This window comes from Felis catus, chromosome A1, assembly GCF_018350175.1.
Source record: "Felis catus isolate Fca126 chromosome A1, F.catus_Fca126_mat1.0, whole genome shotgun sequence".
Lineage (NCBI taxonomy): Eukaryota > Metazoa > Chordata > Mammalia > Carnivora > Felidae > Felis > Felis catus.
The window spans coordinates 165,831,571-165,854,344 of NC_058368.1; the positions used below are offsets into that span (position 1 = coordinate 165,831,571).

The window sequence follows — 22,774 nt, forward strand, 5'->3', positions numbered from 1 at the left end:
ACTTTTTTTAAAAAAATTAATTAGACTTATTTTTAGAGCAGTTTTAGATTAACAGAGAAATTGAACAGAAAATAGAGAGTTTCCATATACTACCTGGTCTTACACATGCACAGCACCCCCCCCCATCAACATACAGCACCAGAGTGGCACACATTTGTTAAATCAATGTGCCTACTCGTTTTTAAAAATAACGTTCTAAAATATTAGAAGCTCTGTGTGGATATAGAATGGTGGGCTTAAGGCATAATTGGTTGAACAGCTGGGTTTTTAACTGGAGACACCAAAATGCTAGTTCTGTATGTCTTTTCTATAGCACAGTTCAGTTTTTTCTAGAAAAGTATCTTTCCTGGGTATGAAAACAAGCAGTTGTGTTTTGTGACTGTATGGGAAAAGAGTTGGCCTAGATTCTCACCATTTGTTATGCAGACAAAGGAAGCATACCTGAAGGCAATAAATCCAGTGGCCTCCTACTCCAGTTGAATGGAGATGGAAATACAGTAGCTGAGTTTGGTTCTGTTTGTTTTGTAGCATTTTCATTGTAATTGATGATTGTAACTGTATGTGGTGAGATTAATGACTCCCCAAGATATCAGCTCTTAATCCTGGAATCTGTAAATGTTACTTTATATTGAAAAAGGGTCTAGGTGGTTAGAATTAAGTTAAACAACTTGAGATTTTTATAAATCTCAAAAATCTTGCGATTATTATACATACCCAAGGTAGGTATAAATGCCATCACATGTGTGCTTATGAGAGAGGGGCAGAGGAAGATTCTATACAAAAGAAAAGAATAAAGTTATTTGATGGGGAGGCAGAGATTTTAATGAGAAGACCACAAGCCAAGGAATGTTAGCAGTCACCAGATGCTGGAAGAATCAAGAAACAGATTCTCCCCTAGTCCCTCTGGAGGCAGCCTGGTCCTGCTAAACCCTGATTTCAGCCTCGTGATACTGATTTTAGACTGCTGGCCTCCAGAACTATAATAGAATAAATTAGTGTTTTGGTAACCCATCAAATCTATGATAATTTGCAAGAGCAGCCATAGTTGAGTAAAATTTGATTAATTTGCTTTGGATTTCCTTCCGCATCAGATTTGCCTTGATTTCTCTTCCTCCCATTTCCATTACATTTGGTAAGTACTTCTGATATATTAATGTACCATTCTACCTTGGATATGCTCTGGTTGTTCTGAATAATTTTCAAATCTCTTTAGTTCCATCCTTCCCTCAAAAATAGTCTTCTGTGGCGCTTGGGTGGCTCAGTTGTTTAAGCGTCTGACTTGGCTCAGGTCATGATCTCACTGTTTCTGAGTTCGAGTCCCACATTGGGTTCTGTGCTGACAGCTCAGAGCCTGGAGCCTGTTTCAGATTCTGTGTCTCCCTCTTTCTCTGCCCCTCCCCCACTTGCACTCTGTCTCTGTCTCTCTCTCAAAAATAAGTAAAAATTAAAAAAAAAAATAAAAAATGAAGTCTTCTTATGCTATATTTATTCAGGTCCTGGTTTTAGTTGATAGCTAATATTTTGATAAAGCTATCCATATTAATTATAGTTCCTAAGTTCTCTGCATGTGACCACAGCATTTCCTTTCTTATATTACTATACCCTAAAATGCCTCCAAAACTTATGGGTTCAAAAAAACATTTTATTTCATTTTACCTCTCACCATTTCTGCGGGTCTGAAATTTGGAAGTTTCTTGGGAGATATTTCTCCATGTCTCTTGCATTTCTGTCTTCTGTCCATCTTCTGAACAAGAAGCATTGACATCTTTGTTTCAATGATTTTTTCAAGGATGTTTGTATAGCAGTGAGCCTTGGATGATAGATACAGTGACCCCCTTTGAGACAGAGGGCACCTGTGTTTCCTGATCAGGGCAATAAAGATAATGTCTGGGCAGATTAGGCAGGTCTGTTAGCAGTGCCCTCATAAGACTAGGGAGGTGGGGAGTGTTCCTAAATTTGGATTACTCACCTGTGATGCAAAACTACTGTGTGTGCAACGTCTGTCTAGACCACTCTGTATCATTCATTTACATTTTTGGTAATAAGATGAACTGATGCCACCATGAAGTTCATGCTTCTAACTGCTTACTGTGCCATGGATAATAAAGTCCTTGGTCTCTTTCTTAGAAATGTTTTCTTCCAGCATCTATGAAATTGTAGTTGAGACTAACCTGTTAGCTTGTATAAAATCTCAGACTCTTCATAGCCCTTGATAGGACTCATTTGAGTGGTTCTGGCGCAAGACACCTCAGCTATTTGCAGTCACATAGTGACTTAAAACTTAGGGGTGCTGGTGGAGATCTTACTCTATCTTCATACTATGCTAAGGTTTCTCTATTTGCATCTCACAACTGATAGTTTGGGCTTGTCCACAGCATAACAGCATCAGGGCAGTGAGATTGCTTATATGGCAGCTGAAGACATAAGAATGAATATTCCAGTGAGTGAGGTAAAAGATGCTCCATTGCCTTTTATGACTCTGCCTATGAAGTCATGAAGCCTCATTTCAGCAGAATTCTGTTAGTTATAAGCAGATCACAGGCCCATCTGGATTCAAAGGGAGAGGAAAGAAAATCTGTCTCTTTATGGGAAAGTGGCAATACGAATGAAAAACATGTGGGACTACAGCTATTATTATGGCCATTTTTGGAAAATACAATCTACTATAGTGGGATAAGCATGGATGAAACGGAGAAACATCACAAAAGCCGCATTATTTTTACACAAGTTACATAAGCTTTCTAAATCTTAGTTCTATAAATACTATTATATAGTCCACCATGAATTCAAGAAGTCAGCTACTATTATCATTACTAAAAGTAACTTATTGTACTTTGAATTTTTTCTATGTGCAGCTCTGTTTTTGGTTCTTTTTCTTTCAAACACCAGTTGTATTAGTCTTCCTGGACTCTAAGCTCTGTCTTTTTCTCTTGAAATGCTTTCTAACTTAAATTTATTGCTGTATTTAATCAAGTTATTTTAAAAAATGCACTGTCTATATTTCTAACTACTTCTCAAATCTTAAAACTTTTTTAAAGAGAAAATTGAAAAATAAGATGGAACTTATAGTCAAGGCTCATTTGTTAAAGAGACGGTGCAGTAACTGCCCTTCTGGACCTCTCCCTTTCCTAAAGAGCCTCCAGAACTGACTATGGCTTCATAAGGAATGGTGGGATGGTTCTTCTTTGTCAGTTAGGCTTAGCCGTAGCACACAGTTATTTAATCAAATAAGAACCTAAGTGTTCTGTGAAGGTATTTTATAGATGTTGTTAACAATCACATTCAGTTGTCTAAGTACAAGAGATTGGCTTTTCTAATGTCTGGGCTAATCAGATGAATCCGATTAGTTTAGTCTTAAGGGTAAAAACTGAGGTTTCCTGGAAAGGAAGAAATTTTGTCTCAAGACTACCAAAAATACTGCCTGAATTTCCATCTTTCCAGCCTGCCATACGATTTTCAGATTTTACTGGCTAGTCCTCAAAATCAAGTGAACAATTCTTTACCATTAATCTCCTCTGTCTCTCTCATTCTTGGTCTCTTTCTCTCTCTCTCTCTGTAACAACCAATGTATAGATAGAATGGTTATATAAATATATATTCACATATATACATATATATATTCACATAGAAACACACAATTCGTTGTTTTTCTCTCAAAAGTCTGATACAATGGTCTAAAAAATATTGATTTAAGTAAATGACAGAGACAATTTGACCCTTTAATAATAACATCTACTAGGTATTGACAATATTCTCTGAATTATATGTTTGTTATGTTACTTTAGTCCACACCAGAACTAGAATGAAGACATGTTGACTCAATGTACAAATGAGAAAGCAGTGGTTGAATAAAGCTAAGCAACTTGCTGTGGTCACCTAGGACATGAGAGCCAGGGCTGCGACTTGATGTCCTGCCTTTCAATTCCACAGCACGTTGCCATCACTCAGTCATGTAACAAGTAGCCTTAGTATTTCTCCTTAAACATGAATAGATTATTTGTTTCACATATGAAGAATTTGCTCAGTTCTTGGTAACTCAAATTATGAAGCGTTTTATTTTTATTTTATTTTTTGGCTTTTTAAAATTTCTTTTTCTTTAATTTTATTATTTTTTAAAATTTACATCCAAATTAGTTAGTATATAGTGCAACAGTGATTTCAGGAGTAGATTCCTTAGTGCCTCTAACCCATTTATCCCATCCCCCCTCCCACAACCCCTCCAGTAATTTTATTTTTTGGCTTTTTAAAATTTCTTTTTCTTTAATTTTATTATTTTTTAAAATTTACATCCAAATTAGTTAGTATATAGTGCAACAGTGATTTCAGGAGTAGATTCCTTAGTGCCTCTAACCCATTTATCCCATCCCCCCTCCCACAACCCCTCCAGTAACCCTCAGTTTGTTCTCCCTATTTATGAGTCTCCTCTATTTGTCCCCCTCCCTGTTTTTAAATTATTTTTATTTCCCTTCCCTTGTGTTCATCTGTTTTGTCTTTTAAAGTCCTCATGTCTTTTTCTGACTGACTAATTTCACTTAGTGTAATACCCTCCAGTTCCACTCAGTTGCAAATGGCAAGATTTCATTATTTTTGATTGCTGAGTAATACTCCATTGTATATATATATACCACATCATCTTTATTCATTCATCCATCAATGGACATTTGGGCTCTTTCCATATTTTGGCTATTGTTGATAGTGCTGCTATAAACATGGGGGTGCATGTGTCCCTTAGAAACAGCACACCTGTATCCCGTGGATAAATGCCTAGTAGTGCAATTGCTGGGTCGTAGGGTAGTTCTATTTTTAGATTTTTGACGAACTTCCATACTGTTTTCCAGAGTGGCTGCACCAGCTTGCATTCCCACCAACAATGCAAAAGAGATCCTCTTTCTCCGCAACCCCATCAACACCTGTTGTTGCCTGACTTGTTAATGTTAGCCATTCTGATAGGTATAATTTGGAATCTCATTGTGGTTTTGATTTGTACTTCCCTGATGATGAGTGATGTTGAACATTTTTTCATGTCTCAGTTGGCCATCTGGATGTCTTCCTTGGAGAAGTGTCTATTCATGTCTTTTGCCCATTTATTCACTGTATTGTTTTTTTTGGGTATTGAGTTTGATATGTTCTTTATAGATTTTAGATGCTAACCCTTTATCTGCTACATCATTTGCAAATACCTTCTCCCATTCTGTCAGTTGCCTTTTAGTTTTGCTGATTGTTTCCTTTGCTGTGCAGAAGCTTTTTTATTTTGATGAGGTCCCAGTGTTCATTTTTGCTTTTGTTTCCTTTGCCTCCAGAGATGTACTGAGTAAGAAATTGCTGCAAGCAAGATCAAAGAGGTTTTTGCCTGCTTTCTCCTCAAGGATTTTGATGGCTTCCTGTCTTACATTGAGGTCTTTCATCCATTTGAGTTTATTTTTGTGTATGGTGTAAGAAAGTGGTCCAGGTTCATGGTTCTGCATGTCGCTGTCCACTTTTCCCAGCACCACTTGCTGAAAAGACTGTCTTTATTCCACTGGATATTCTTTCCTGCTTTGTCAAAGACTAGTTGGCCATACATTTGTGGATCCATTTCTGGGTTCTGTATTCTGTTCCATTCATCTGAGTGATTCTTGTGCCAGTCCCATACTGTCTTGATGATTACAGCTTTGTAGTGTAGCTTGAAGTCTGGGATTGTGATGCCTCCTGCTTCGGTTTTCTTTTTCAACATTGCTTTGGCTATTCAGGGTATTTTCTTGTTCCATACAAATTTTAGGATTGTTTGTTCTGGTTCTGTGAAGAATTCTGATGTTGATTTCATAAGTATTGAACTGAATATGTAGATTACTTTGTGTAGTATTGATATTTTAACATTATTTGTTCTTTCTATCCAGGAGCATGGAATCTTTTTCCATTTTTTTGTGTCTTCTTTATTTCTTTCATAAGCTTTCTATAGTTTTCAGCGTATAGATTTTTCACCTCCTTGGCTATGTTTATTCCTAGGTATTTTATGGTTTTTGTGCAACTGTAAATGGGATTGACTCCTTGATTTCTCTTTCTGTTGCTTCATTGTTGGTGTATAGGAATGCAACTGATAAATTCATATCTTTCAGTACTCACTCTAAATGTCAAAGGACTCAATGTTCCAATCAAAAGACATAGGATAACAGAATGGATAAGAAAACAAGATCCATCTATATGCTGTTTATAAGAGACCCACTTTAGATCTAAAGACACCTTCAGAATGAAAATAAGGGGATGGAGAACCATCTATCATGCTTATGGTCAACAAAAGAAAGCTGGAGTTGCCATACTTCTATCAGACAATCTAGACTTTAAAATAAAGATTGTATCAAGAGATGCAGAAGGGCATTATATCATAATCAAGGGATCTGTCCACCAAGAAGACCTAAGAATTGTAAACATTTATGTGCCAAATGTGGGAAAACCCAAATATATAAATCAATTAATCACAAATATAAAGAAACTCATCGATAGTAATACCATAATAGTAGGAGACTTCAACACCCCACTCACAGCAATGGGAAGATCATCTAATCAAAAAATCAACAAGGAAACAATGGCTTTGAATGACACACTGGACCAGATGGACTTAACAGTTATATTCAGAACATTTCATCCTAAAGCAGGAGAATATACATTCTTCCACAGTGCACATGGAACGTTCTCCAGAGTAGACCATATACTGGGAAACAAATCAGCCCTAAGTAAGTCAAAAAGATGGAGATCATACTGTGCATATTTTCAGACCACAACACTATGAAACTTGAAATCAACCACAAGGAAAAAATTTTGAAAGTTATGAAATACTTGGAGACTGAAGAACATCCTTCTAAAGAATGAATGGGCTAACCAAGCAGTTAAAGTGGAAATTAAAAAGTATATGGAAGTCAATGAAAATGATAACACCACAACCCAAAACCTCTGGGATACAGCAAAGGCGGTCATAAGAGGAAACTATATAGCAATCCAGGCCTTCCTAAAGAAGGAAGAAAGATCTCAGATACACAACCTAACCTTACACCTTAAGGAGCTGGAAAAAGAACAGCAAATAAAACCCCAAACCAGCAGAAGACAGAAAATAATAAAGATCAGAGCAGAAATTAATGCTATCAAAACCAAAAAGACAGTAGAACAGATCAAAGAAACCAGAAGCTGGTTCTTTGAAAGAATTAACAAAATTGATAAATCACTGGCCACTTTAATCAAAAAGAAAAAGGAAAGGACCCAAATAAATAAAATCAAAAATGAAAGAGGAGAGGTCACAACCAACACAACAAAAATAAAAACAATAATAAGAGAATATTATGAGCAATTATATGCCAATAAAATGAGCAATCTGGAAGAAATGGACAAATTCATAGAAACATATACACTACCATAACTGAAACAGGAAGAAACAGAAAATTTAAACTGACCCATAACTAGTAAGGAAATTGAATTAGTAATAAAAAATCTGCCAAAAAACAAGAGTCCAGGGCCAGATGGCTTTCCAGGGGAATTCTACCAAACATTTAAGGAAGAGTTAACACCTATTCTCCTGAAGGTGTTCCAAAAAATAGAAACGAAAGGAAAACTTCCAAACTCTTTCTATGAAGACAGCATTACCTTGATTCCAAAACTAGACAGAGACCCCACGAAGCACTTTTAAGCGAAGAGTGCAAAACTAGCTGCCTGGATACTTTAACGAGTTTCCTCCTTTTAGGGCAACTATTTCTTTCTTTCTTTCTTTCTTTCTTTCTTTCTTTCTTTCTTTCTTTCTGAGAGAGAGTGAATGAGTGGGTGAGGAACGGAGAGAACAGGAGAGACAGAAAGAATCCCACAATGGGCAGAGAGACAGGGAGAGACAGAATCCCGAAGTAGGGCTAGAGCTCACCAGATGCGGGCCTCAAACTCATGAACTTTGAGATTATGACCTGAGCTGAGGTCAGATGCTTAAATGACTGAGTCACCCGGGAACCCTTAGGGCAAGTTTTTATATTGATAAAACATAAATTTAACAGAGTAAAAGAATTTTAAGCAAATCTATCCCTGGGTAGAGATTTATTATCAAATCAAATATGATGTCAGAATACTTTCCCTAAGAACACTGATGCTCTTCTATTTTTTAATAAAAACATTGGCATAAAATTTAACTTCCAGTTCCTCATTACAGAAAGAAAATACATATGAATTAGTGAAAAATTGCAAAATAGAGAATATAATGAAGGAAAAATAAACTAACCATAATTTGACCATTCAGATATAATCATACAATAGTTTTGAATGTAACTTCCAAAAAATTCAAGGCACATGATAACAAATTGTACTGTATTTAAAACCTGTAACTTGTTTTTCACTTTCTGCATAAACAGAAATTCCATGTCACTGAATATAAATTTTAAATTTTTTTAATGTTTATTTGTAAGCGAGAGAGGGAGAGAGTGAATGAGCAGGGGAGGAGCAGAGAGAGAGAGAGGCAGACAGAGGATCTGAAGCAGGCTGTGTGTTGACAGCAGAGAGAAGATGTGGGGCTCGAACTCATGAACTGCAAGATCATGACCTGAGTTAAAGTCAGATGCTCAAGTAACTGAGCCACCCAGGTGCCCAGAATACTATTTTTAATAGCTAAAGTGTTTAAATCATAATTTATTTACATAGACTCTTACATTAGGCACTTAGTTACATGTAGAAGCACTATATTACACATAAAAACACCTGATACCTTTTACCCAGGTATATCTTTATTCATTTCTAATTACTTCTTTGGAGAAGTATCCTGAAATTAACACTTTATTGTCCAATAATTATGAACTTAATTTTAAGCTTATATATTTATTGCCCTCCAGTTGTTTTATTAAATTAACTAGCCTACTAGCCTAGTTTTTAAAAAATATGCACTACTTTTTTGAGAACATCAGATGTTTAAATTATTACCATTATTCACAAAAATTCTTAATCTTGGGAGCACCTGGGTGAGTCAGTTGGTTAAGGGTCTGACTCTTGATTTCAGCTCACATCACGATCTCACAATTCATGAGATCAAGCCCTGTGTCAGGCTCTGTGCTGACAGCGCAGAGCCTGCTTGGGATTCGCTCTCTCCCTTTCTCTCTGTCCTCCCCACTGCTTCATGTTCTCACTCTCTCTCAAAAATAAATAAATAAGAAGTTCTTAATTCTGACTTTTGCTCTATTAGTATTATGTACAAGGAAACAATAACACTTTTTTATAAATTCCTGATACAATTAAATGTTAAATCAAGTATGGAGCCTATATCTTATCCTATGCCCTCTGTAATACAGATTTAATATATAATATTCTTGCTTGCACTATTTCATTAATAGTGGTGAAGCAGAAACTATTATTATATTGAGAGAGGGAATATGACTTGCACAAAGCCACACAGGTATTAAAGAAGTGAAGAAGTACTTCTGCTACAATAAATGGAACAACAAGGACTGGATTGGTCTTCTCTCTGCAACAACCAGAAAACAGACAAAATACATGAAGTGATGGTTTTCAGGACACTGGGCTTCAGGAAAAGATTGTGATCTCTGAAAGATGGAAAGCAAAGGGTGTGGCCACTAAAACTGCACCAGATTCAGGCTTTGATTGACTACACCAAATGTAATGCAGGGAGGGGAGGCCAGGCAGAGCACAGAATTCCAGAAAGAGAAAGACAGAGAAAAAGCTGAGTCCAGGGAGACCGAGACAACTAGTATGAAGGACAGAACCAGAAAGAATACAGCTGCACATAGAGATAACTAACATTAAAGATCTGTAAAAGGTGTCCAAAAAGCACTGATCAGTGCTTATGTATGAAGAAACTAAGGCTGGGGAAAGACCATCAGATGGATTAGAGGGAATTATACCTGATGTTTTCCAGTCAGAACAGAATACTCATAATTCAAAGAATATTACTCAGAAGCATTTTGCATAAGTAGAGAGAATAATTGCTGCTTTGACTCCACTAACCAAATCTTAAAATCCACATCCAAGAGTATCACTGTTTCTAAGTAATTTAACTGTGTCCCTTAAGAAATCTCAAGGCTTTTTACAGGAATACGAAGATATCCAGGGCCCAGAGAGGTAAAATTCATAATGCCTCACAGTCAATAAAATATTACGGGGCATGCGAAAAAGCAGAAAAAAAGAATGACCCATGATGAGGAGGAAAATCAATCAATTGTAGTGGATTCAGAGCTAGCACAAATATAACAATTAGGAAATATATATGTAAAAATCTACCGTAACTGTATTAAACATGTTTACACAGGTAAGTAGAGATAAGCAAGATATAAAAAGATCTAAACTGAACATTCAGAAATAAAAAGTACAGGGGAGTCTGGGTGGCTCAGTCGGTTAAGAATCTGACTTTTGACTCCAGCTCAGATCATGGTCTCATGGTTAGTGAGATTGAGACCCACAATGGGCACAGCACAGAGCCTGCTTGGATCCTTTCTTTCCCTCTGTCCCTGACTTGTGTGCATACATGTGTGCTCGCTCTCTCTCTCTCTCTCTCTCTCTCTCAAAATAAGTAAACTTAAAAAAAAAGAAATGAAAAATACAATGTCTGAGATGAAGGATACATTGAATATAACTAATAGAAGATTATGTCAGAAAAAAGAAACTTGAACATATAGTAAATTATCATATATGGAACAAAGAGGGAAAAAAAGAATTTTTAAACAATGAACAGAGCATCAGTGAACAGTATAATAGGCTTGTAATTGGAGTTCCCAAAGGAGAAGACAAAGAGGTGAGAAAGAAAAATACTGGAAGAATAACAGTTGAAATTTCCCAAATTTGCTGACAAAAATAAACCTCAGATTTTAAAAGGTCAATGAACCCAACCAAAGAAACACAAAAACACTAAACCAAAGCATACCACATTCAAATTGCTCACAATCAGAAATAAGGACATAACATTAGAAGTATCCAAAGGGAGGGAAAAGTTGCATACACAGTAACAAACAAAATGATGACAGCACATTTTTCATTAGAAATAATGCAAACAAAAAGATTGTTGAGTAACATGTTCAAACTACTGAAAACAGACAAACAACAGCAAAATAAAACAAAAACTATGAACACAGAATTCTAAACCAGTATTAAATATTTCTCGAAAAAAAGAAGAAAGTCAGACAACGACAGAAGAGGAAAAAAAAGGAAGACAAAAAACCCTCCAGGCATATTCTCTTATGAATGCATATACAAAAATCCTCAACAGAAATTTACCAAGTCAAATCCAAGAATATATAAAAATAATTAATTTTACAAGGATAAGTAGAATTTACTCAATGTATGAAAGACTGGTTCAGCATTCAGCAATCTAAAATATCAGTATAATCCACAATAGCAAGAGGTTAAAAAGAAACTGATCAATTGACATAATAGTATGATAAATTAACACATAAAAATCATTTTACAAAATCCAATAACCATTTATGAAAAAAAAATCTCAGCACAGTAGGAATAGAGAACCTCTTTAATCTAATAAAGAATATCTCCAAAAAAACTCTACAGTTAATATCATATTTAATGGTGAAAGTCTAATGTTTTCTCTTAAGGTTGGAAACAAGGCAAAGATATTCTTTCTTACCACTCTTTTCAACAAATCTATTGGAATTTCTAACCTGAACAATAAGGCAAGAAGAAGAAATAAAAGGCATTCAGGCAGGGAAATAAAGATGACATAATTTGCAATTGTGTATATAGAAAATCCCCAGAATTTATTTATGTATTTATATTTATATTTATATATTCCAAGAATTAATATGTGAGCTAAGCAAGGTCACAAGATATAAGAGCATCATAGAAAATAAATTGTATTAATGCATACTAATGAGAATCATATGGATACTGAAGTTTAAAACACAATACCATCTAAAATTTCCTCAAAGAAAATGACCTTGGGAGTACTAGACCTGCCTGAAAGTACTCGTTTTAAGTAGATCTTCCCTATAAGAAAATTTAAAGGGAGCCCCTTAGGTAGAAGGAAAATAATACAAGATGGAAATTTGAGTATACACAGAGTGATGAAGAATACCAGAATAAAAAAAAAACATATTGTAAATATGTGACTTTTAAAAAATCACATCAGGGGCGCCTGGGTGGCTCAGTCGGTTGAGTGTCTGACTTCAGCTCAGGTCATAATCTCACGGTTTGTGGGTATGAGCCCTGCATCAGGCTCTGTGCTGACAGCTCAGAGCCTGGAGCCTGCTTCGGATTCTGTGTCTCCCTTTCTCTCTGCTACTTCCCTGCTCATGCTCTGTCTCTCTCTGTCTTGAAAATAAATTAAAAAAATTTGTTTAAATCACATAAATCTTTTAAACATACAACTATTTAAATAAAAATAACATTGTATTGTGTTTACAACATGTGAGTAAAATATGTAAGAGTAATACTTGAAAGACAGCTAGTGGAGAAATTCGAGTTTAAGATTTATACACTTTATATGAAATGGTATACATTACTTGAAAGTTAAACAGTGATGTTTAGAAAATATAATATAAGCCCTACAGTAACCACTAAAATTTAAAAAAAAGTTAAATAGTTAGTATGGCATAAAAAAAAGAAAACCATGCTCAATATACAAGAAGGTAGGAAAAGAGGGGAACAAAACAATACAGAGGGGATAAATAAAAAATCAATAACAAGATGGTAGATTTAAGACCGCCTAGATTAAAATTAAATGGTCAAAACAGTCCAATAAAAAGTCAAGGTGTGTCAGATTAGATAAAAAAGCAAGACTCAGCTATATGCTACTTATAAGAAATCTATTTTAAAATGAAAATACACAAGTTTAAGGAAAAGGATGGAAATGATAAACAACACAAGACAAAGGAAAGCTTGGAAGGTTATATTAATACATAAACATAAATACAAAATAAATACTATACAGAGTACATTTTAGAGTAATGGACATTATAAGGAATAAAGAAGGTCATGTCATAATGACAAAGGGATCAACTCATCAATAGAATGCACAATTTTAAATAATTATGCACATAATAACAGGGTTTCAAAATACATGAAACAAAAACTGATAGAATTGCAAGAATAGAGAAATCTGTAATTGTACCTAAACAATGCAAAACCCTATCTCACCAATTGATAGAACAAGTAGCCAGAAAGTCAGTAAGGATATAGAAAATTTGAGCAACACTTAATCTAATACACATTTTAAAACACTGCACACAACAGCAGAATAAATATTCTTTCAAGTGTGCATGGAACACTTACAAAGGTAGATCATATTTCACAGTATATCAAATATTTGGAGTGCCACTAGAGTAGTGCTTAGGAAGAATATTACACCAATAATATTTTTATTAAAAATAAATTCAGCTGCTACAATAAGAAACTAGAAAAGTAACAAAAATTAAATTGAAAATAATTGAAAAAGGAAAACATGAAAGAACAGAATCAATAATCAATGGACTATAAAGGAGAGAAAAATAAGGAGAAATCAACAAATTAATCAACAAATTAATAAAACTTTAGTCCACCAATTGACAAATATTGGCTAGCGGCCAAATTTTGCCCTCAGCCCATTTTTGAATGAAATGTGTGCTATGAAAAAAAAATTTATGGTTGTTAGAAAACAAAAACAAGGATTATTTCTTTTTAAGGTTGAATAATATTGCTTTGTATGTATGTACCAAAACTTATCCATTTATCCATTGATGGACATTTAGGTTGTGTCCACCTCTTGGCTATTGTGGACAATACTACAATGAACATGGGACTGCTAGAATCTCTTCAAGATCTTGTTTTTAATTCTTTTGAATGATACTCAGATGAAGGATTGCTAGATCACATGGTAATTTAATTTTTAATTTCCCAAAGAAGCTCCATTCTGTTTTCCATTAATGGCTACACCATTTTATATTCCTACCATAGTGCATAAGTGTTTCAATTTCTCCATACCCTGGACAGCATCTGTTATTTTCTATTTTTCTGATAATGGCCATCTTAACAGGAGTAAAGTGGTACCGTGATTTTGATTTGCATTTCTCTGATAATTAGTGATGTTAAGCTTCTCTTCTTACACTTGTTCGGCACTTGTATGTCTTCTTTGCTGAAATCTCTATTCAAGTCCTGTGCCCGATTTTAACTGAGTTTTTGTTTTCTTTGTTAATCAGTTCCTGCTATGAACTACAACATGGATGAGTCATGAGAACGTTATGCTAAGTGAAATAAACCATCACAGAAAGACTAACACTGCATGATTCCACATATATGAAAAGCTAACTTAGTCAAACTTATAGAAGCAGAAAATAAAATGGTGGTTTCCAGGGGCTGAGAGGAGGGGAAAGAGACAGCTTCCATTCAATCGATCTAGAGTTTGTCATGAAAGATGAAAAAAAGTACTAGATATCTGCTGCATAAAAATGTGCACATATTAATAATACTGTATTATATACTTAAAAGGTATTTAAAAGGGAGACTTTTTTTAATTTATTTTTAATTTTTTAATTTTATTATTAAAAATATTTTAACAATTATTCATTTTTTGAGGGACAGAACATAAGCAGGGGAGGGGTGAAGAGAGAAGGAGACACAGAATCTGAAACAGGCTCCAGGCTCTGAACCAACAGCACAGCCCGATGTGGGGCTCGAACTCACTGTGAGACCATGACCTGAGCCAAAGTCTGACATTTAACTGACTGAGCCACCCAGGTGCCCCTAAAAGGAGGACTTTAAAAAATATATATTTGTTTTTGAGAGAGAGTGAGCATGAATGGGGAAGGTGCAGAGGGAGAGGGGGATAGAGGATCTGAAGAGGGCTCCATCCAGACAGCAGAGAGCCTGATGTTGGGCTTTAACTCACGAGCCATGAGATCACAACCTGAGCTGAAATTGCAGGCTCAGCCTTATGAGCCACCCAGAAGCCCCTAAAAGGGCAGATTTTATGTTAGGCACTTTTTACCATGAGAAAAAAAAAGAAAAAAGAAAAGAAAGAAAAAGAAAAAAAAGAGAAATATAACAGATTTGATGTGGGCCTCAGCCTAATATGTTTACTATCTGATTTTATATAGAAAAACATTTGCCAATCCTTACTCTAATCAGACTCATCAGGAAAAAGTGAGAAAACAAATATTGACAAAACCAGGAATGGAGTGTTGAAATCTCTATACCAATATGAATATTAAAAGAATAATAAGAGAATATTATAAGCAACTTGGTGCTAGTAAATTGGACAACTTAGATGAAATGGTCAAATGCCATTTCATAAATAACCTATAAATTACCAAAGTTCACTCAATAATACATAGATAACCTGAATAACATTATTTAATTTAAAGTAATTAAATGTGTAGTTAGAAACCATCCTACAAAAAGAATCTGAGGTTCCAACAGATTCACTGGTAACTGGTAACAAATATTTAAGAAAAAAAATACTATTTCTGCCCTAGCCCTTTGAGAAAATTAAAGAATTTTATCAGCCAACATTATCCTGATATTAAAATCAGGCATACACACTGCAGAAGAAAAAATAGTACAAACCAATACCCTTTATTAACTTAGATGCAAATATCCTAAATAAACATTAGTATCTTATATCCAAGAATATATAACAAGGGTGAAGTATCATGACCTAATGTAATTTATCCTAGAATTTTAAAGTTAGTTTAACATTAGAACAATAAATTCACCATATTAACAGACTAAAATATAAAAACAAGACCATCTTAAAATACCCACAAAAATCATTTCAAAACTCTCAGCAAACTAGGAATAGAAGGGAATTTTGTTAATCTGATAAAGATACCTAAAAAGAAACTACAACTAATATTGTACTTAATTGTAGAAAACTTAATACTTTCTCTCTAGAATCAGGAATATGGAATGAGTGTCCACTCTCACCACTTCTATTTAACATTGTTCTAGGAATTCAAGAAAGCACAAATTATTTTTTAAGTAAAAAAATAAATAAATGAAAGCCATGTGTATTGGAAAGGAAAAAGTGAAATTATACACAGATGATATGATCATTTATGTAGAAACTGATAGTCTCCACAAGAAGCTAACAGAACCAATACATGAGTTTAGCAAGATTTCTGAATACAAAATTTTATTTCTATATACTAGCAAGAAAAATCAGATATATATATATATTTTTTAAATCAATATTATTTTTAATAGCAACAAAAGTCAAAATACTTAGGGATCCATCTAACAAAGGATAAATAAAACCTATTCATAGAAAACTATAAATCATTGCTAAGGAATCAGAGACCTAAATAAATGGAAAGATATATTCAGTTTATGAGTCTGAAGATCAAATCTTTAAGATATTAATTCTCCCAAATTGATTCATAGATTCTATATAATCTCAATCATACTTCCAGAATTTCACATAGAAATTCACATAAAAATGCAAAAGACCTAGAAAAGTCAAAACAACTTTAAAAAATAAGAACAAATGGGGAGGGCAAATATTAACTAACTTTAAAACTTAGTATGAAGCTACAATATAAGCTTTACTTCTATACATTTTATTGTAAAGTATTATATTTCATAAAAAGAGTCAAATTAGATTAGTGTCTCTGGATGTAAACTTCCCCAAAAAAACCCACACACATAGGACACATACTGACAGTGGTTGGAATATGATTTTCAACCAAGTTGCTAACATAATTCAGTGCAGGATGCATAATCTTTCAACAAACTATACTGAAATAATTGAATATCCATATGCAAATAATTAACTAAATCAATGCTGATGACAGATAAATTTCTTAAAAAAGAGACATAAATGTAAACTTATATGTGTATTATTCTAGAAGTCCAAATTAGGCAAATCCTTCTTACATATGATTATAAAACCAGGATCCATCAAAAAATGAATTGTAGTTTGTTTCCATCTTTCTTTTTTCCTTCCTTCCCATATGTTCATCTGTTTTGTTTCTTAAATTCCACATATAAGAGAAATCATATGATATTTGTCTTTCTCTGATTGACTTATTTTGCTTACCATAACGTGTTCTTGCTCCCTGCACAATGTTGAAAATGACAAGATTTCATTCTTTTTGATGGCTGAGTAATATTATATTGTATATACATACTATATCTTCTTCATCCACTCATCAATTGATGGATACTTGGGTTCTCTCCATAGTTTGGTTATTGTTAATAACTCAAATATAAACATCAGGGTGCATGTATCTCTTGGATTCTGTATTTTTATATCCTTTGGGTAAATACATACCTAACATTGTAATTGCTGGGTTGTAGAGTAGTTCTATTTTTAGTTTCTTGAGGAACATTTATATTTTTCTCCAGAGGGCTTCACCAGTGTGCATTCCCACCAATAGTGCAAGAGGTTTCCTCTTTTTCCGCATCCTCTCCAACACCTGTTGTTTCTTGTGTTGTTAATTTTAGCCATTCTCACAGGTGTGAGGTGGTATCTCATCATGGTTTTAACTTACATATTTCCCTGATGATGAGTGATGGTGAGCATCTTTTCACATGTCTGTTAGCCATCTAGATGTCTACTTTGGAAAATTGTCTATTCATGTCTTCTGCCCATTTCTTCACTGGGTTATTTGTTTTTTGGGTGTTGAGTTTGATAAGCTCTTTATACACTTTGGATACTAACCCTTTATCTGATAGGTCTTTTACAAATATCTTCCCCCATTCCATAGACTGTCTTTTAGTTTTGTTGATTATCTCCTTCACTGTGCAGAAGCTTTTTTTATCATAAGTTCCAATAATTCATGTTTGTTATTGTTTCTTTTGCCTCCAGTGAAACATTTTTCAAAAATTTTAAAATTCTCTTTGTAACACACTTTTAGATATGACTCTAAAACTTGGATCCATAAAACATGATAAGTTGCAATATATAAAAATATTAAAATTCTTTGAAAAACAATGTTAAGGGCAAAATTTAGAACAGACACTTCACCAAAATCCTAAGGAAATGCAGATTTCCATGGGAATTCCATTACACGTTAGTATGATTACAATTAAATAGCTCACAATAAATGTGTTGGCAAGGGTGTGGAGAAACTGGAACTCTCAGACTTTCCTAATGGGTATGTAAAACATTATAATTACTTTGGAAAACAATTTAGCAGCTTCTAAAAAAGTTAAGCCGACACCTACCATATAACCTAGCCACTCTAATCCTAGATATGTAACTAATATTAACAACAACGGAAAAGTTTGTTGTTAGAAAGGTTTGTATAGGAATGTTCGTACTAGCTTTATTAGTAGTATAGCTAAAAACTTGAAACAACCCAAATGTTTATCAACAGGGGAACACAGAAACAAAACTTGGCATAATCACAGAATGGAATCCTATTCAGCAATGTAAGGAACAAAGAATAAACAAAACAGCATGAAAAATTCTTGAAATAATTATGTTTAGTAAAATTAGAGCCCCCCAAATATATGCATTTGTCTCTTTTGTATATCTTTTGCTTTTTGCATAACTCCATTTATACAAAATTTCAGAACATAAAAACTAATCTGTACTAACAGAAAGCAGATCAGTAGTTACCTATGAGAACAGGAGAGTAGCAGAGAGGGGCGGGTGGAAGAATTACAAAGCAGCATCAGGAAACCTTTAGGGGTGATGAATATGTTTATTATAATACTTGTGATAGATTCCCTGGTATCTAAATATGTCAAAGCATGAGAAATTGTATGCTTTAAATATGTGCAGTTATTGTATGTCAATTATATCAACACACACGTTAAATTAGGGCCCGAGCTGCCCCTCCCCCAAGTCTCACAAGTATATAAAAAAAAAAATCTAAATGAGAATTTCACAATTTTGCATTCTTATTCTAGATCTTAGCGTTCTAATCACTGAACTATATCATTATACTCCACCAGAGTCATGGGAAAAAAACAATAATGAGTACTTTTTGGCACCCTTTAAGCCATGGGGGCCTAGCAAATCACTCTTGAAAGGTAGAAACCTCAGATCTGAAGTGAACACTTGCTTTCTTACAGCCCTTTTCATTTATCACTGTCCACTCACACAGGGCAGTGTAGGGATGGGCATAGCATTATGTTGACGGCTACAAGTACTTTCTTCTTAAAACACATCCCTATGGTTCTGTGACTAGAACAAAACAAAAAGGCAATTGCTGTGACATTTATTTTTCTCTCTTGAGATATCCAGACAAGAAAACAGGTTCTGTCCATTTTGGAGATTGCCTAGACACTTGTACTGCAGCTCACTCCAAAGGTGAAAAAAAAAAAAAAGAGAAGCTTCATGTTTATCATTGTTTCTACTGCTTCCAAGATTTTAGTAAGTCAATTAGGCAGACTGCAAGCTTCTGAGATTTATTTAAGTAAGGAGTATGTGGCATTATCTGTCCTTCGAACCTATAATGAGGGTAGTTTAGCAGATGGAATCTAATTTATAACAAGGACCTATACCCCGGATAATCAAACATAGGCTATTAAGAGCTTACATAAACAAGGGCTGTACTGTGATGCCAAAACAAATCATTTTGACATGTTTTAGAAATACAAGGGGCTTCTTCAAATATCATCAGGAATAAGTCATTTGGTGTTTCAGGTTCATACATCAATGCAGTTGCTGTCACTATGAAAAATTGGACTTTTTGTTTACTTAAAATTTGAAATGCCATGATTTGGTACTTGAAAAATGATGTGGGAAAAATGAATGTCCTCCTGTTTGTGAAAAATGGGTATTTTATTAGAGCAAAGTAGGAAGGAGGAGAGAGTACTCATCTGTACTGGCAAAATACTGTTTACACAGGAAGAAATATAACAATGGGCAGGTCTCTGGGGACAAGGGGAGCAGAATCACTTAGGGAGCTGATGACAACAGGAGCCAAGATACAGCCTGGGCCCAGAGCTGAACTACCTCTTGGTCCCTATACACATGTAATGAATAAATGCATCTTGAAGTAAGACTCATATTTCATAGCTGCATGAGACTCCCCAGTTAGAATGCATCTGTTAATAATAAAAATTTCCCTTCTGGAATGAGAGTTTAATAGTTCTTGTTCATGCTTTAAATAGAAGATCACAGCAATAAATCAGCATTATGATTTTAGTAGGTAGTAACATATGAAATATAATATATTGTTTCTGGCATTTAATTTGGTCAAAATTAACTTAAAATATTCACCCAAAGGGACGGATTGATAAAATAATAATTATAACCATACATCCCAGGAAATTTTGTACTTTGTACATTCTAAAAGTACCATTAAATTTAACATATATATTATCTTTATTGTCTTAATGAGAAAACATTGAATTATTTTAGTCAACTTTTAGAAGACAAGTGTTTGCTTCAAATAAAAATTATCAAAACAAGTTGACACAGTGTGTTTTACATGTTTTCATATATCCACTTAATAAATTTCATTAGTTACAAACATATGAGGATAATTGTTCAGTAAACTTTTTAAAGATAAACTTTTACCTTTATGACTTTGGATGGGACATTTTAACTTATTTTAGTTTTGTATGACAATTCAGTTAAATTATTTCCATTTCCCCCTATCTACCAATAAACACATATGTACAAGTATCAAAATTATTGGATAATTCTGATGAAAATGCATATAAATAGGTATAACACATATAAATATGTACTTATGAAACACAAATATATAGGTAATATAATAAAAGATATTAGAAAGCAAGTTCTATATCTTATTTGTCTTTTATCTGCACCCATACTTAATGCAATATATTGCAAAAAGTAGGTTCTCAATAAGTATTCATTGAACTAATGAGAATAAATTAGTAAAAGAATAAATAAAATAACTGGGCAACTATAAGGATAATGTTGGCAGAGAATGTGATGTACTAAACTCATATCTCTTACTGATTCTTCTAGTCCAGCACATGTAGAACACCCTCTTTTGAGAAAGGAATACACAATTAAGACTGTGAAACACAGATTATGTACACCTAATTCCATGGGTCCTTTTGAACTCTAGGTTTCTAAGATGTACTTATTTACGAGGTTGAGAAACTATATTTATATTTTAATATTGTTGAAGTTCTTTTTTCTAACATAGTTGGCTATGGAATTTTAACAATGCTTTCTAGAACGTATACTGATGCTTCATGCTATTTTCCGTTAATCACCTTAACTGATGAACTATATTAAGTTTCTAAACTGAGGAATCATTATACTCCCTGCTGCATATTCCTTGTTTACAGTATATTATTTGTTCACTATATATATTTATTATGTTACTAATTTATTTTACAGTATTTGATTAATGATTATTTTATTTTCTAAGGAGAAAATCTGATGAAACAAAATATATGTAGTTTTATGCAACTGTCCCGAGACCAATATTTAAAATAGTTAAAGCATACCATCAAACTAAATATTTTCTCAATTGCTAAGAATATTATGCACAAACTTTTTTGTAAAAGAGTAAGTCATTGAATTTCTTTACTGTTTTGTGCCAATCTAATTTACGTGTTCTTACTTACGGAATATTAATATAGTTTCTTATGAATAAATAAAGTAAATGCCACATTAGAATTTATTGTATTTTTATAATATGTCTTACTGTATGATGGAGTAAGTCCTCCAGCTTTCTTCTTAAAGATTCTCTTGACTCTTCTGGAGTCTTTTCATGGCTATGTGGTTTATGATCTGATAAACAATTACTGCAAAATAAAAAGAAAGGTTATGTTGAAATTATATAGTATATGTAACATATTAAAGTGAAGAGAATTGTCATCTTTATAATATGGAGTCTGATAATTCATGAACATGATAGACTCATCCATTTATTAAGTTGTGGGTTTTTTTTTTTATTTCCCTGTACGATGCTTTTTTTTTTTAGTTTTCATGCGGAGGTCTTATTTTTATGATAGACTTATTCCAAGCTATTTGATATTTGCCAATACAATTTTAAATGATATTGTCCATTAGGCTACCACCAAACAAAGAAGAGTTAGTGTAGATATATTAATATCACACAGAGTAGACTTTAAGTCTAGAAGAATTATTAAAATGAAAGAAAGACATTTGATAATGATACAGTGGAAAATCAGAGCACCCTATACAAATCATTAAGTTGTGAACACTTAACATATGCCTAAGTAATTAATAAAATGAACAAAAGAGAGGAAAAGAGAGAGACAGAGAGAGAGGCAGAGAGAGAGAAACTAGTGTTTATTTGACTTCAGTGGTTATCCGAAGAGCTAAAACTGGTATGAATCTTTCTTTTCTTTCTTTCTTTGTTCTTTCCTTTCTTTCTCCCTTCCTCCCTCATTCCTTCTTCTCAATCTCTCTTTTTCTATCTTAACTTTTCTTTCTCTTTTGTAAAACTTTTTATTTAAATTAATAATTAATATACAGTGTAATGTTAGTTTTAGGGGTATAATACAGTGATGCAACATTTTCATACAACACCTAGTGCTCATCACAAGTGCACTCCTTAGTCCCCATCACCTATTTCACCCATCCACTCATCCCCCTCCCCTCTGATAACCATCAGTTTGTTCTCTATAGTTAAGAGTCTGTTTCTTGGTTTACCTCTTTCTGGTTTTCTTGCTCTTTGCTCATTGGTTTGTTTCTTAAATTCCATATATGAATGAAATCATTTGGTATTTGTCTTTCTTTGACTGACTTATTTCACTTAGCATAAAACTCTCTAACTCAATCCACATTGTTGCAAATGGCAAGATTTCATTCTTTTTGATTGCTCAGTTAATATTCCATTATATATATACACATATATGTACACATATACGTGCATATATACATATATGTACACACATACACATATGTATATGTACGTATATGTATATATACATATAT

The 22,774-nt window shown here is 33.7% G+C and overlaps 1 long non-coding RNA gene across 3 annotated transcripts in view; it reads right to left on the reverse strand.

The window, feature by feature from the left end:
- Positions 1-12,211: 12,211 nt before the first annotated feature.
- The window catches only part of LOC109502592, a 372,974-nt gene continuing 362,411 nt past the window's right edge, over positions 12,212-22,774 (reverse strand). For all 3 annotated transcript variants that reach the window (XR_002744006.2, XR_006583540.1, XR_006583541.1), the window contains exons 7-8: positions 21,516-21,615; positions 12,212-12,263 (exon numbers count right to left, since the gene is read on the reverse strand). This is a non-coding gene — a long non-coding RNA (uncharacterized LOC109502592). The remainder of the gene's footprint in view (positions 12,264-21,515; positions 21,616-22,774) is intronic.